This window comes from Bos indicus x Bos taurus, chromosome 14 (genome assembly GCF_003369695.1).
Source record: "Bos indicus x Bos taurus breed Angus x Brahman F1 hybrid chromosome 14, Bos_hybrid_MaternalHap_v2.0, whole genome shotgun sequence".
Taxonomy (NCBI): domain Eukaryota; kingdom Metazoa; phylum Chordata; class Mammalia; order Artiodactyla; family Bovidae; genus Bos; species Bos indicus x Bos taurus.
In genome coordinates, this window is record NC_040089.1 from 25,262,632 (window position 1) to 25,280,568 (window position 17,937).

General features: G+C 40.3%; 1 protein-coding gene across 4 annotated transcripts in view; it reads right to left on the reverse strand.

Moving 5' to 3' along the window:
* Positions 1-17,937, reverse strand: part of TOX (thymocyte selection associated high mobility group box) — a 312,131-nt gene that overhangs the window by 13,260 nt on the left and 280,934 nt on the right. The gene's annotated exons all lie outside the window — the stretch shown is intronic.

Here is a 17,937-nt window from a genome sequence, read left to right on the forward strand (position 1 = left end):
AGTGGAAACAGTGTTTATGTTTTTAGGTTCCAAAATCACTGCAGATGCTGCTGCAGCCATGAAATTAAAAGATGATTGCTCCTTAGAAGGAAAGTTATGACCAACCTAGACAGCATATTAAAAAGCCGAGATATCACTTTGCCAACAAAGATCTGTCTAGTCAAAGCTATGGTTTTTCCAGTAGTCATGTATGAATGTGAGAATTGGACTATAAAGAAAGCTGAGTGCCTAAGAATTGATGCTTTTGAACTGTGGTGTTGGAGAAGGCTCTTGAGAGTCCCTTGGACTTCAAGGAGATCAAACCAGGCAATCCTAAAGGAAATCAGACCTGAATATTCATTGGAAGGACTGATGCTGAGGCTGAAACTCTAATCCTTTCACCATCTGATGTGAAGAAGTGACTCATTGGAAAAGACCCTGATGCTGGGAAAGATTGAGGGCAGGAGGAGAAGGGGACGACAGAGGATGAGATGGTTGGATGGCATCACCAACTTGATGGACATGAGTTTGAGTAAGCTCTGGGAGTTGGTGATGGACAGGGAAGCCTGGTGTGCAGCAGTCCATGGGGTTGCAGAGAGTCGGACGTGACTGAGCGACTGAACTGAACTGAAACACCAAACATTTTGTCTATACAGCCATTTGTTTGTCATTTGTCTTCTCCATTCTAAAGCATGAAGAGATCAGTACTGTTAAGCTTACTTTGAAAGAGTAGTATTTTTTAATCACTACAAGGACTATAACAAGTCAAACAGATTTCCCAAACTAAGGATTTAGACACTTGAAACAATTTTTAACACACACAGAGAAAAATTTTTGGGAAGTTACATGTTTTCCCTACACTTTTGAAGTCATTGAATATAACAAGATAAATAATGAAACTAGCCATGTGCCTAAGCATGGCAGGCACTCCATTGGGGGTTCTCTTCCTGCATTCTCTCTTCACCATAATTTCCTGCACCATCAGGGAAGGATGTTTTTTGGGGGGTTGCATGGCTTGCAGGATCTTAGTTCCCCGACCAGGGACTGAAACTGGGCCCTGGCAGTGAGAGTGCTGAATCCTAAGCACTGGACCACCAGGGAATTCCCAGGAAAGGACTGTTTAAAGGTTGGGACTGGAGTCTTATGTGTCCCATGCGTCTGTTTCAGTGCCAAGTACAGAGAAAACAAACACATTTGCTGAGTGCCTGAACGACTGTCCTTGAACAATACTGGGAGCAGTCACTGTTGCCCTTGCTGAGACTCCTGACGAGACATACCATTCCTCTAGGGAGTAGGTTTTCAAATCTTTGAAAACTCACAGAATATCAGATTGTTCTTTACTGTCTGCTCTCATCGTGAACCACACCCTTTCGGAAGAAGTGGGAGATTACAAGCCTAGCTTTGCTCTTTAGTTGGATCCCGTGGGCTCTGCTCCCCACTGGGCCGGGATGGATGGCAGGAAGCAGGGAAGCTTACTGTGTTTCACCCCTATCTTGAGAATTTGTATCTTTATGTAGAGATCCACTCATTTAGGCAGGGAAAAATTTGCTTGGGCCTCACTTCTCATTAATTCTTACTCAGACTAATAAACAGACACAGAGTTGTTTCACTGTTTTGGAAGACAGGCAAAGCAAGTTCATTTTCCATAGCAAAGTGTCATGAATGCATAACCTGATTAAATGGAAATATGAAGAAATCCTAAGTTTAATACACTCGCACCATCATTTTCTTTGAATTAAACTATGAAAGCAAGGCTTGTTGTTGTTGCTTTAGTTGCTAAGTCGTGTCAGATTCTTTTGCGATCTCATTTTGCAAATAACGATACTGTATATGAAGATCATTATGCCTTCCATTCAGAAACTAGAATTACTTTCTCATTCAAACGAAATCATTTCAATTTGTTTCTAATTCCAAATGCATTAACCACTTTAACTCAGTGGTGTGTGTTTTGTGTCAGTCACCTGCCAAGTGTAATCCTATCAGTGTATACACAACTGAAAATCAGCCCTTGAATGTGGCATTTTCATGGGGGTGAGTGTGTACTTGTTACTGGTTTATGAGTAAGTTCTAGTTCCTGCTTTCTTTTGGGCCACTGATTCTAAAAGATGTTTTCTATAAGCAAAATGGTGTGTGTGTGTGTTCAGGGAGGGGGGCAGGGAGAGACATTTTGGGTCTCTCCAGTAGTCTTTCACAAAGGATACAACTCTATAAATATCAAACTACTTCATATTAATCAAGTTGTTGATTGCCCGAGATAATTTCAATCCCATTTACTTTGTATTATGAAGATAATATTGCATAGTGTATAAATGTTCCCTTTCTAGGATGATAAGTGCTATAAAAATGAAAGATTGACAAAGCAATTGTTATTTAAAATAGCAAAGCATAAACATAAGACATAAAGCTCAGTGGATGCAACAATATAGGAGTTGCTGAACCAAATCAGATTAATAGTCCATCTAATTTGATTCTTGTTTCCAGCACTGACCAATACATGATGCATTGGAAATTAAACAAAATTTATGCACTTACTCAATTGCGCATTGTTACTTTTGGAAGGAAAATTCTTCTTGGTACTTGCAGGTGATTAGCTTACACCCTGAAGCATGAGATTTTATTATCTTTAAATCACGGTCTGGGCTTACAGAGCTGCAAATTTTATGTGAACAGTCATAAATTGATCCATTCTATTTTCAAATTCAGTGTCTCAATAGCTCTCCTTGGCATGAATTCTATAAGTTACACTCATCTTGTAAAAAGAAATGATTTGTTTTGAATTTAGTCCCTTTTAATTGAACTGAAGATTGTATTTATTATTGGTCATGGCAATAGACTGAGAACTTTCTTAATTTAGTTCAGTTCAGTGGCTCAGTTGTGTCCAACTCTTTGCGACCCCATGAACCGCAGCACGCCAGGCTTCCCTGTCCATCACCAAATCCCAGAGTCCACCCAAACCCATGTCCATTGAATCGGTGATGCCATTCAACCATCTCATCCTCTGTCATCCCCTTCTCCTCCTGCCCTCAATCTTTCCCAGCATCAGGGTCTTTTCAAATAAGTCAGCTCTTTGCATCAGGTGGCCAAAGTATTAGAGTTTCAGCTTCAATATCAGTCCTTCCAATAAACACCCAGAACTGATCTCCTTTAGGACAGACTGGTTGGATCTCCTTGCAGTCCAAGGGACTCTCAAGAGTCTTCTCCAACACCACAGTTCAAAAGCATCAATTCTTCGGCGCTCAGCTTTCTTCATAGTCCAACTCTCACATCCATGCATGACCACTGGAAAAACCATAGCCTTGACTAGACGGACCTTTGTTGGCAAAGTAATGTCTCTGCTTTTGAATATGCTATCTAGGTTGGTCATAACTTTCCTTCCAAGGAGTGTCTTTTAATTTCATGGCTGCAGTCACCATCTGCAGTGATTTTGGAGCCCCCCAAAATAAAGTTTTTCACTGTTTCCACTGTTTCCCCATCTATTTCCCATAAAGTGATGAGACCAGATGCCATGATCTTCATTTTCTGAATGTTGAGCTTTAAGCCAACCTTTTTACTCTCCACTTTCACTTTCATCAAGAGGCTTTTTAGTTCCTCTTCACTTTCTGCCATAAGGGTGGTGTCATCTGCATATCTGAGGTTAGTGATATTTCTCCCGGCAATCTTGATTCCAGCTTGTGCTTCTTCCAGCCCAGCGTTTCTCATGATGTACTCTGCATATAAGTTAAATAAGCAGGGTGACAGTATACAGCCTTGACGTACTCCTTTTCCTATTTGGAACCAGTCTGTTGTTCCATGTCCAGTTCTAACTGTTGCTTCCTGACCTGCATACAGGTTTCTCAAGAGGCAAGTCAGGTGTCTGGTATTCCCATCTCTTTCAGAATTTTCCACAGAGGTAGGTCAGGTGGTCTGGTATTCCCATCTCCTTCAGAATTTTCCACAGTTTATTGTGATCCACACAGTCAAAGGCTTTGGCATAGTCAATAAAGCAGAAAGAGATGTTTTTCTGGAACTCTCTTGCTTTTTCGATGACCCAGCAGATGTTGGCAATTTGATCTTTGGTTCCTCTGCCTTTTCTAAAACCAGCCTGAACATCTGGAAGTTCATGGTTCATGTATTGCTGAAGCCTGGCTTGGAGAATTTTGAGCATTACTTTACTAGCATGTGAGATGAGTACAATTGTGCGGTAGTTTGAGCATTCTTTGGCATTGCATTTCTTTGGGATTGGAGTGAAAGCTGACCTTTTCCAGTCCTGTGGCCACTGCTGAGTTTTCCAAATTTGCTGGCATGTTGAGTGCAGCACTTTTATAGCATCATCTTTCAGGATTTGAAATAGCTCAACTGGAATTCCATCTCCTCCACTAGCTTTGTTTGTAGTGATGCTTTCTAAGGCCCACTTGACTTCACATTGCAGGATGTCTGGCTCTAGGTCAGTGATCACACCATCGTGATTATCTGGGACGTGAAGATCTTTTTTGTACAGTTTTTCTGTGTATTCTTGCCACTTCTTCTTAATATCTTCTGCTTCTGTTAGGTCCATACCATTTCTGTCCTTTATTGAGCCCACCTTTGCATGAAATGTTCCCTTGGTATCTCTAAGTTTCTTGAAGAGATCTCCAGCCTTTCCCATTCTATTGTTTTCCTCTATTTCTTTGCACTGATCACTGAAGAAGGCTTTCTTATCTCTCCTTGCTATTCTTTGGAACTCTGCATTCAAATGGATATGTCTTTCCTTTTCTCCTTTGCTTTTCGCTTCCCTTGTTTTCACAGCTATTTGTTAGGCCTCCTCAGACAACCATTTTGCTCTTTTGCATTTCTTTTTCTTGAGGATGGTCTTGATTCCTGTCTCCTGTACAATGTCACGAACCTCCATCCATAGTTCATCAGGCGCTCTATCAGATTTAGTTCAACATTGTCTTTTACCGTACATTATAAAAAGATTCCATCAACTCTGTAAGTTTTGGCTCAAATCAGAGACAAAACCTCCAACTTGATGTGTGACCTTGAAATCATGAATCTGATTACTTATACTGAACATACCAGAACATACTTGTCCAAATGTTGTCTCTTTCCAGGCTGGGGCTTCCGAGCAGCTGTATGCTTATTTCAATAATGCTGCTTTTACTTGGAATAAATATCGGGGAACTTCCCTATAGGATTCTTCCCAGCACCCATGAGACGCCACTTTACATATCCTTAGCCAGCTCTCTGTCTTTGGGTGGTGAATTTGTTTTTTGGAAACAGCTAATAGTCACTGGAAGCCAAGTCTGTGCGATGTACATGGGTGATATTTGAGAAAAAGAATGAGGTGTTAAAACAATGTTACAAGATTGATTTGCTAGTGGCTCATAATTTGCTGAGTACAGTTTTAAAAGAGAAGTTTCAAAAATCTTTTGAACTCTGGAGGCAATAATAAAATAAGTTTGTAGCCTCCCTAGGTGACACCTTTCAATGCAACATTCATTTTGGGAATATTAATTCTGGTCTATGTGGTAAAATGAAACTAGTTCCAATTGCTTTAAAGTTATACATTGTTTTTCAATCTGTTGAGACTTAGGTAGAGGAGTTTCTGAGTCTATGTAAAAACTGATTCCTTAAGCTTTATCTCTTGCCTGGAGAAGCCCAGGGACGGGGGAGCCTGGTGGGCTGCCGTCTGTGGGGTCGCACAGAGTCGGACACGACTGAAATGACTTAGCATAGCATAGCATAGCATAGCATGGCATGGCAAGCTTTACTTAGACCAACCCCAAATGACCTTAAGTGAAAGTGAAAGTGAAATCGCTCAGTCGTGTTGGACTCTTTGGGACCCCACAGACTAGCCTACCAGGCTCCTCTGTCCATAGGATTTTCCAGGCAATAGTACTGGAGTGGATTGCCATTTCCTTCTCCAGGGGATCTTCCCAACCCAGGGCTTGAACCCAGGTCTCCTGCATTGTAGACAGATGCTTTAGCATCTGAGCCACCAGGGAAGTCCTCAAATGACCTTAAATAGCATGTAAAACCACTCCAGCCCAGAAGCCATAGGCTCCACAATGGCATATATTCTTAGTCCTCAGACTCTTTGAAGGCTTCCTCGATTAAAGGGTCATAAAGACCATTTCAATTAAGGAACCCACATAGGTGATTTTTAAAAATGTTTACGTCATTTTTTATCTTTATAAAAGAATATATCTATGAAGCAAGTTTTTCTTATGTTAATGCCACTTAAAATTTTTCTTTTTATCAAAGCAGCTATGTAGACACCTAGAATATGATCCAGCTAAATCCTGAATCATACACAAAAGTTTCCTGGTTCTTTGTGCACCTATCAATAATGTTAAAAATAAACTTGATAATAAGAATAATAATTGCTGGTATTTATTAAGTACTTTCCTGTGTTCAAGATGTCAAACCATGCAGTTTATATAAGAGTTTCCTATTTTATTTTTATGGAAAGCTAATGATGTGGGTCCCATTATCTACTATTTGATACACGAGTAAACTGAGACTTTAAATAGCTGAAAAACGGGCATAAAGGCAAGCAGTTAGGAAGTGAGAAATCTGGAATCTGAACCCAGATGGAGCTGCCCTGAGTGCCTGGGGATATTTCTGCCCTCTGAGGACTCTTTCTGTGCAACACTGGTGGTGCCTCAGAGGTTCTTTAATGTTCCCCTTGGTGCCTGTGCAAGCACAGATGCTGAAGAAGCCTTCATGATCTCCTCCAAAACCTACTTATAAACCTTTGCTTCCTGCTTTTAAATTTCTCATTGGAAAGAAATTGTTTGCCTAAACAATCTAAGAGTTTGGTAATGCTCCCTGTTCAGATTAAATTCCTCTAGGGTGACATGGTATCTCCATTCTTGTTCTGGAATCACTGCCCATGCCTGACACCCATCATGGGGTGAACATGCCCATATCTTTCATGTCAAATTCACTCTTTGCGGCTACTATCTCCTGCCCTCTCTTTCAACCGCTTGGTGACTCTTTCCTCTGAAATATCTCCAACTTCTCTCTTTATAGAGAGTAAAACTGAAAAGTTAGTTCATCCAGGTCTAATCCAGCCTGTGTCTGCAGCACCCAATGATCCCTTTCCTGTGACCCTCAATACGCATGTTTTTCCACAGTAGAGTGGCCTGTCACCGAGCAGATCTAACTGCGGGAAGGTCTGTCACTGGTTCCATATGACCAGGCAAAGCATGCGAGCAGCTAAACAGCATGGCACAGAGGGGAGCTCCTCAAACATTCTGCAGGCCCCAGAGTCCTCTGAGGGTCTAGGGCCAGCCTCTGGTGGTGAGCAGCCTTCTGTCCCTCAACCCCAGCTTCATTTAACCAGAACAGCTTTACTCTTGGCTAGCTAATTTGTAAGAGTTGGCATAGAATTTTACTGAGGATAAGAGGTTGCAGGTCTAAAGATATAAAACTTGATAGTCACTCAGGGTAGAGAAAAGCCTACAAGCTTTGGAATGAGAGAGTGAGGGGTCTCAGCTCTCCCTCTGCAACCACCAGCCTCTCCTTGGTCTCTTAGACTTCAAGTCATATAGTCTGCCTAGAGACTGTGCAGAAAATGGGGCTAAATCTTACTTTGTAGGGTTATTGTGATGATGAATAGAAATATTTGTAAAATACCGAGCACAGCATGTGTCACATAGTATCTACTTGATAGCAAGGTGCCATTTGTATCTTTGTTCCTGAAGAAAATTTGGTGTCCAGCTGGCAGTGTGTCTGTATTGTCATTTTCAAGTATGAAGGTCAGAATATGCTACTACAACTGAGTTCTTTTTTTTTTTCTTGTGGGTTAACTTCAATTTTTGTCCAGGTCTGATGTCATATTAACTAGTATGCTGGGTTAGATGGTATATAATTCATTTAAGTAAAAATGTAATTGAGAGGAGAGGAACATTGTTAATCCTGTGACTCAGTCTCATGGGTGGAGCCAATGTTCACTGGCTGTTTCTATTTTTTGATTATGTTCTGTGAGAAGCAGCTAATTTTAGTGAGTATAGTTTCAAGCCTCTCAAGTATTATGGAATACTTTACTTTGATCTGTTGTGCTCATCGCTGGGCTCTCACCACCGAGCCCTGTGCCTGATGTGGGGCAGGTGTCATGCATCCCTGGCTTGTGTGCAGAGTAGGGCCTGGAGTGAGAGCACTGAGAAGTAGCTGACCTGATGCTGCTGCACATTAGCGAGGGCAAGAGCTGCTGGCCCAGGAATGCAAAGCCAAACTGGATGAAACAAATGCACTGCATAGAACATTGCTACCAAAATGTGCATGAGTAAATCAAGGAGGGGTAAATCAAATTTGAGTATTCTTTGGCATTGCCTTTCTTTGGGATTGGAATGAAAACTGACCTTTTCCAGTCCTATGGTCACTGCTGAGTTTTCCAAATTTGCTGGCATATTTACTGCAGCACTTTCACAGCATCATCTTCTAGGATTTGAAATAGCTCACCTGGAAATCCATCACCTCCACTAGCTTTGTTCATAGTGATGCTTCCTAAGGCCCACTTGACTTTGCCTTCCAGGATGTCTGGCTCTAGGTGAGTGATCACACCATTGTGATTATCTGAATTGTGAAGATCTTTTTTTGTATAGCTCTTCTGTGTATTTTTGCCACCTCTTCTTAATATCTTCTGCTTCTGTTAGGTCCATACCATTTCTGTCCTTTATTGTGCCCATCTTTGCATGAAAAGTTCCCTTGGTATCTCTAATATTTTTAAGAGATCTCTAGTCTTTCCTATTCTATTGTTTTCCTCTATTTCTTTGCACTGATCACTAAGGAAGGCTTTCTTATCTCTCCTTGCTATTCTTTGAAACTCTGCATTCAAATGGGTATATCTTTCCTTTTCTCCTTTGTCTTTTGCTTTTCTTCTTTTCACAGCTATTTGTAAGGTCTCCTCAGACAACCATTTTGCTTTTTTGCATTTCTTTTTCTTGGGGATGGTCTTCATCATTTGAAAAGACCCTGATGCTGGGAAAGATTGAAGGCAGGAGGAGAAGGGGATGACAGAGGATGAGATGGTTGCATGGCACCACCAAGTCAATGGGAGGCCTGGCATGCTGCAGTCCATCGGGTCGCAAAGAGTTGGACACGACTGAGCGACTGAACTGAACTGAAATCAAATTTGCCTCAACATTTTAGGAAAATGGACACTGAGTTTTGGCTAATACAGTATTTCACTGACAAAGGGACCATAGGAAACCACCAACAAACAAAAAGACAATCTATAGAATGGGAGGAAATATTTGCAAATGATGAAACTGAAAAGGGGTTAATGTCCAAAATAAACAAACAGCTCATACAACTCAATATCAAAAACCCAAACAATCCAATCAAAAAATGGGCAAAAATCTAAATAGATATTTCTCTAAAGAAGACATACAAAATACCGATGAAAGAAATCAAAGAGGACACAAATAGATGGAGAAATATACCATGTTCACGGATTGGAAGAATCAACATAGTGAAAATGAGTATACTATCCAAAGCAATCTATAGATTCAATGCAATCCCTATCAAGCTACCAACGGTAATTTTCACAGAACTAGAATAAATAATTTCACAATTTGTATGGAAATACAAAAAACCTCAAATAGCCAAAGCAATCTTGAGAAAGAAGAGTGGAACAGGAGGAATCAACCTGCCTGACTTCAGGCTCTACTACAAAGGTACAGTCATCAAGACAGTATGGTACTGGCACAAAGACAGAAATATAGATCACTGGAACAAAATAGAAAGCCCAGAGATAAATCCACACACCTATGGAAACCTTATCTTTGAAAAAAGGAGGCAAGAATATACAATAGAGAAAAGACAATCTCTTTAACAAGTGCTGCTGGGAAAACTGGTCAACCACTTGTAAAAGAATGAAACTAGAACACTTTTTAATGCCATACACAAAAATAAATGCAAAATGGATTACAGATCTAAACGTAAGACCAGAAACTATAAAACTCCTAGAGGAAAACATAGGCAAAACACTCTCCAACATAAACCACAGCAGGATCCTCTATGAGCCACCTCCCAGAGTAATGGAAATAAAAGCAAAAATAAACAAATGGGACCTAATTAAACTTAAAAGCCTTTGCACAATGAAGGAAACTATAAGCAAAGTGAAAAGACAGCCTTCAGAATGGGAAAAAATAATAGAAAATGAAGTAACTGACAAAGAAATAATCTCAAAAAAATACAAGCAACTCCTTTTTTTTTTTTTTTTACAAGCAACTCCTGAAGCTCAATTCCAGAAAAATAAATAACCCAATGGAAAAATGGGCCAAAGAACCAAACAGACATTTCTCCAAAGAAGATATACAGATGGCTAACAAACACATGAAAAGATGCTCAACATCAGTCATTATTGCTGCTGCTGCTGCTAAGTCACTTCAGTCGTGTCCGACTCTGTGCGACCCCATAGACGGAAGCCCACCAGGCTCCCCCGTCCCTGGCATTCTCCAGTCATTATTACAGAAATGCAAATCAAAACCACAATGAGGTACCATGTCACACCACTCAGAATGCCTGCTATCCAAAAATCTACAAACAATAAATGCTGGAGAGGGTGTGGAGAAAAAGGAACGCTCTGACACTGTTGGTGGGAATGAAAACTAGTACAGCCACTATGGAGAACAGTGTGGAGATTCCTTAAAAACTGGAAATAGAATTGCCATATGACCCAGCAATCCCACTGCTGGGCATACACACCGAGGAAACCAGAATTGAAAGAGACACGTGTACCCCAATGTTCATTGCAGCACTGTTTATAATAGCCAGGACATGGAAGCAACCTAGATGTCCATCAGCAGACAAATGGATAAGAAAGCTGTGGTACATATACACATTGGAATATTATTCAGCCATTAAAAAGAATACATTTGAATCAGTTCTAATGAAGTGGATGAAACTGGAGCCTATTATACAGAGTGAAGTAAGCCAGAAAGAAAAACACCAATACAGTATACTAACACATATATATGGAATTTAGAAAGATGGTAATGTTAACCCTGTATGCGAGATAGCAAAAGAGACACAGATGTATAGAACAGTCTTTTGGACTCTGTGGGAGAAGTCAAGGGAGGGATGATCTAAGAGAATAGTATTGAAACATGTATATTATCATATATGAAACAGATCATCTAGGTTCGATGCATGAGACAGGGTGCTCAGGGCTGGTGCACTGGGATGACCCTGAGGGATGGGATGGGGAGGGAGGTGGGAGGCGGGTTCAGGATAGGGGGAACACATGTAAACCCACGGCTGATTCATATCAATGTATGGCAAAAACTACTATAATATTGTAAAGTAATTAGCCTCCAACTAAAATAAATAAATTAAAATAAAAAACAAACAAAGAAGACATACAGATGGCCAACAGGCACATGAAAAGATGCTCAACATGGCTAATTATTATAGAGATGCAAATTAAAACCACAATGAAGTATCATCTCACATAAGTCAGAATGGCCATCATCAAAAAGTCTACAGATAATAAATTCTGGAGAGGGTGTGGAGAGAAGGGAATCCTCCTGACCTGTTGGTGGGAATGTAAATTGGTGCAGTCACTATGGGAAACAATGTGAAAGTTTCTTAAAAACTAAAAATAGAACCACCATAAGATCTAGCAATCCCACTGCTGGGCATATATTTGGAAAAGATGAAAACTCTAATAAAAAAGATACACATACCCCAGTGTTCACAGCAGCATTATTTGCAAAAGCCAAGACATGGAAACAATCCAAAAGCCCATTAACAGATGAGTGGTTTAAGAAGATTTGTATTCCATTACATATATATCACACACACACACACACACACACACACACACACATATATATAAATGGAATAGTACTCAGCTACAAAAAGAATGAAAGATTGCCATTTGCAGTAACATGGATGGACCTAGAGAGTATCATACTAAGTGAAATATGTCAGAAAAAGACAAATATTGTATGATATCACTTATAAGTGGAATCTAAAAAAAATGAAATGGTTCTATATACAAAACAAATAGACTCACAAACATAGCAAACAAACTTTGGGGAAAGGGGAAAGGGAGTGGGGGTTAAGGGTATAAATTACAAGTCTGAGAATGATAGATACAAACTACTATACATTAAATAGATAAGCAGCAGGGATTTACTATATAAAGTGGAACTATATTTAATATCTTGCAATAACCTATAATGGGTTTCCCTGGTGGCTCAGTGGTAAAGAAGCTGCCTGCCAATGCAGGAGACGTGGGTTCAATCCCTGGGTTGGGCAGATCTCCTGGAGAAGGAAATGGCAACCCACTCCAGGCTTTTTGCCTGGAGAATCACATGGACAGAGGATTCTGGTAGGCTACAGTCCATGGGGGGTCTCAGAGAGTCAGACACAATTGAGTGATTGAACAATAATAACCTATAATAGAAAATAATCTGAGAAATATACATAATTGAATCACTTTGCTATACACCTGAAGCTAACACAATATTGTACATAGACTGTGCTTTACGTGAGCTGAGAAGAGAGAATGTAGGTATTACACCTGACTTGTTGGGCAGGGCATGTTTCAGGGAAGCAGGTGAGGTGCACAGTTAGGACCTGGGAACAGAATGGCCCAGCATGAGGACTGATGGAGGCAGGTCAAGTGCTGGGCTCGGGCAATTGCTACCTATGTGATACTTTTCCTCTTTTGTGAAATGTTAATAATCAGGCCTACTTTGAGGAATAAGATATGGGAGGTGAGGGAAGTCATTCACATAAATTATCTTTTTTTTTTTTTCCTTTAACTTTTTATTTTGTATTAGGGTATATAGCTGGGTAACAATGATGTGATTGTTTCAGGTGGACAGCAAAGGGAGTCAGCCACACATATACATGTATCCACTCTCCCCCAAACTTCCCTCCCATCCAGGCTGCCACATGACATTGAGTAGAGCTCCCTGTGCCGTAGGCCCTTGCTGGCTATACATTTTAAATGTAGCATTGTATACATATTGATCCCAAACTCTCTAACTATCCCTTCCCTCTATCCTTCCCCTGGCAACTATAAATTCATTCTCTAAGTCTATGAGTCTCTTTCTGTTTTGTAAGCTCATTTCTTTTTATATTCCACATAGAAGGGATGCCACGTTATCTTTTAAAGTATAAACCCAATCAAGCCATCCCCTACTGGAACTCACTCAGTGGGGTCCCTTTGTACAGAGTATGAAAGTCAGCTCCTTTCACTGACCTGCAGGGCCTGTGTGACTTGGCCACTAACCATCTTCCCAGCCAAGCTTCATCTCACACCACCCTCCCCTGTTTACTCAGCTCCAGCCTCACCGACTTCCTTAGTCTGAGGAGGTATTTTTGACCCTCGAGCCTGCCTGTGCTGCACTGACCAGCTGTCCTGGGCCCTCTGTGTCTTGTGAGCTCCTGTCGTCCCTTGTCTCAGCTCCAGTGTCACATGTGCAGAAGGCTCAGTAGACCATTCTGGTAGATGCCTTCCTTTATTTCCCAGTAGGCTTTGATTCACAAAGATCTCGGTCATTTATGAACTTGTATTTTCACTAGTGATCTCCTTGAACAAAAGAAAGCTAAGTGCGCGGGATGCACCTGCCCATTTTCCTGTGTCCAGGTGTCGTCTAAGCCTGGCCCAATGCTTGGCACAGACTATGTGCCCAAGGAAATTTACCAAATGATCGCATGAATGAGTGAATGGGAAAGACAGAGCTTGGCTGGCACACTGTAGTTACTTGGAATTGTGACTGTTATTATCATGTAGCATTTTATGACTGCGCATGTGGATCTTAGCTCTTTCAAAATAGAGAAAAAATTTATAACTTATTAAAAAAATAGGAAAATATATATGTAAATATGAATGGCTGTTATTTTCCTTGTGATAATTTTAAATGGAAAAGCAATAGGTTTTTACATAAGCTTCTGCATGCAATCAGTGGATAGGCCGGTAAATTTTCTGTGAGTGCATGCAAGGTTATACTGCAAATAGCCCATTCATATCCAACACCAGACGGCCATTTTTCTAACCTGGAGAAGGTGTTTATAACTTTTCTTCAATTTGTATACATATTGATACAATAGATAGTTGTACATAAATAGACATTCACCAGCTCCAGCAAAATTCCTGCTGCCAAAGAGAAGAAAAACGTCAGAGTAAGCTGTAAAGAAAGTGCTTGGTTTTTTAAATGTGGAAATGGCAGTTCACAGCATTTATTCAAATTGCCACGTACTGAGGGTTGCAACTCTGAGAATGAATAGTAAGAAAAGTTGCAGCTAAGAGCAAATCTGAGAACTCTTATTTTGAAAGTAAAGGCTTAGTCAGTACTATAGCATTCTGGCAATCTGCATAATATTAACTAGAGTGTTTTGTATTGGGACCAAGACTTTATGTATTGATTTTCTTGTATGTAAAATGTCCTGACTAAAACTTCTCTTTAAAATGCTCAAGAAGAAACTTACCTTGGATGAAACAAGAAGAATTCACATGCCCCCTTATGTAAGAAAGGCAATGCCAAAGAATGCTCAAACTACTGCACAATTGCACTCATCTCACACACTAGTAAAGTAATGCTCAAAATTCTCCAAGCCAGGCTTCAGCAATACGTGAACCATGAACTTCCAGATGTTCAAGCTGGTTTTAGAAAAGGCAGAGAAACCAGAGATCAAATTGCCAACATCTGCTGGATCATCAAAAAAGCAAGAGAGTTCCAGAAAAACATCTATTTCTGCTTTATTGACTATGCCAAAGCCTTTGACTATGTAGATCTCAATAAACTGTGGAAAATTCTGAAAGAGATGGGAATACCAGACCACCTGATCTGCCTCTTGAGAAACCTGTAATGCAGGTCAGGAAGCAACAGTTAGAACTGGACATGGAACAACGGACTGGTTCCAAATAGGAAAAGGAGTATGTCAAGGCTGTATATTGTCACCCTGCTTATTTAACTTATATGCAGAGTACATCATGAGAAACGCTGGGCTGGAGGAAGCACAAGCTGGAATCAAGATTGCTGGGAGAAATATCAATAACCTCAGATATGCAGATGACACCACCCTCATGGCAGAAAGTGAAAAAGAACCAAAGAATCTCTTGATGAAAGTGAAAGAGGAGAGTGAAAAAGTTGGCTTAAAGCTCAACATTCAGAAAACTAAGATCATGGCATCCGGTCCCATCACTTCATGGGAAATAAATGGGGAAACAGTGTCAGACTTTATTTTTCTGGGCTCCAAAATCACTGCAGATGGTGATTGCTGCCATGAAATTAAAAGATGCTTGCTCCTTGGAAGGAAAGTTATGACCAACCTAGATAGCATATTCAAAAGCAGAGACATTACTTTGTCAACAAAGTTCTAGTCAAAGCTATAGTTTTTCCAGGAGTCATGTACGGATGTGAGAGCTGGACTATAAAGAAAGCTGAGCGCCGAAGAATTGATGCTTTTGAACTGTGGTGTTGGAGATGATTCCTGAGAGTCCCTTGGACAGCAGGGAGATCCAACCAGTCTATCCTAAAGGAGATCAGTCCTGGGTGTTCATTGGAAGGACTGATGTTGAAGCTGAAACTCTAATACTTTGGCCACCTAATGCGAAGAGCTGACTCATTTGAAAAGACCCTGATGCTAAGAAAGATTGAGGGTAGGAGGAGAAGGGGACGACAGAGGATGAGATGGTTGGATGGCATCACCGACTCAATGGACATGAGTTTGGGTAAACTCTGGGAGTTGGTGATGGACAGGGAGGCCTGGCCTGCTGCGGTTCATGGGGTCGCAGAGTCAGACACAACTGAGTGACTGAACTGAACTTACATCTTGTGTATATTAATCTGCATGATACCAAGTGACTATATAACCCAATTTTTGGGTGGATTTATTAGGCTGGTGCAAAAGTAACTGAGGTTTTGAAATTTGCCATTTGATATTGGAATACATTCTTAAGTAAATGTGGTTATGTTATACATTATTTTAATGCACATTTCTCACTTTATGTTTTTTTGCTAATGAGTTATTACTTTCTGTTTATTTTATATTTATTCTAGATTATAGAAATGATGTTAGACAAAAAGCAAATTTGAGTGTTTTTTTAAATTCGAGTTCAAAATGGATCGTAAAACAGTGGAGACAACTAGCAACATCAACAACGAATTTTACCCAGGAACTGCTAATGAACATACAGTGCAGTGGTGGTTCAAGAAGTTTTGCAAAGGAGGGGAGGGTCTTGAAGATGAACACCACAGTGGCCTGCCACTAGAAGTTGACAACAAGCAGTTGAGAGGATCATCGAAGCTGATCCTATTACAACTACACGAGAAGTTGCCAAAGAACTCACTGTCAACCATTGTATCGTCATTTGGCATTTGAAACAAACTGGACAGGTAAAAAAGCTCAATAAGTGGGTGCTTCATGAGCTGACCACAAGGCAAAAAAATCATTTTAAAGTGAAATCTTCTCGTATTCTATGCAAAAACAATGAACAGTTTCTCCATTGGATTGTGATGTGCAATAAAAAGTGGATTTTATATGACAGCTGGTGATGACCAACTCAGTGCTGGACAGAGAAGATGCTCCAAAGCACTTCCCAAAGTCAAACTTTCACCCAAAGAAGGTTATGGTCACTGTTTGGTGGTCTGTTGCCAGTCTCATCCACTACAACTTCCTGAATCCTGACACAGTCATTACATCTGAGAAGTATGCTCAGCAAATCAATGAGATGCACTGAAAATGGCAACATCTGCAGCAGGTTAACAGAATGGACCCAATTCTTCTCTACGACAATGCCCGACTGCACATCCCACAACCAATGCTTCAACAGTGAACGAATTGGGCTATGACGTTTTGCCTCATCCGCCTTATTCCCCTGAGTTCTCATGACTACCATTTCTTCAGGCATCTCAACAACTTTTTGTCAGGAAAACAACTTCCACAACCAGCAGGAGGCGGAAAATGCATTCCAAGAGTTTTTTGAATCCTGAAACATGCACTTTTATGCTACAGGAATAAACAAACTTATTTCTCTTTGGCAAAAATGTGTTGATGGTAATGGTTAATATTTTGATTAACACAGATGTGTTTGAGCCTAGTTATAATAATTTAAAATTCATGGTTCAAAACTGCAATTACTTTTATACCAACCTAGTAGTATTGGGCCAATCAAATCCTAAATATTCATTAGAAGGACTGATGTTGAAGCTGAAGCTCCAATACTTTGGCCACCTGATGCAAAGAGCTGACTTGCTGGAAAAGACCCTAATGATGGGGAGGACTGAGGGCAAGAGGAGAAGGGGACAATGGATGATTAGATAGCATCAGTGACTCAATGGGCATGAGTTTGAGCAAACTTTGGGAGATAATGAAGGACAGGAGGCCTGGTGTGCTACAGTTCAAGGGGGTCATAAAGAGCCAGACACAACTCAGCAACTGAACAACAACAAATAGTATTTTGCACCTTGTTTTTCTGCTATAACTTTACATACATGCTATGAATTCTTTAATTATATAGAAATTTGTAATGGTATCAGCAGAAAATACAAATAGCTTTGAAAGGATTTAGAAAAATTAGAAAGTGTAAGATCCATAGTGAGGTAATACAAATACGGTAGGAATTTTAAGGTTAAATAATAAATATTCAGTTTTCCCACAATGTCATACTTTAGAAGTGGAACAGGCTGTGTGAGACCAACGGAGATGAAATTTCTTACGCATTTGTATTTTGTGGTCCTTTTTCTTCTGCACATCATATATTCAGTATGCATATTCCCCAAGGAAAACTAACTTACATAATTACTTCAGAGTTGTTGGAAGGGGAGTGGGTATTTGTGGATAAAAGAAAGCATTTTTCGTGGGTGAATGGACTAAAGTCCAGAGCCTCACCCAATGCTGAGCCAAATACCAGCCACATCTGGACTCAGGATGACACAGTGTCCAGTCTTCACAGCCTCAGCCTCAGTAGCCTCTGAGACTACTCCTCGAGAAATCTATACAGGGAAATATAGATTTAATAACCCAATACCA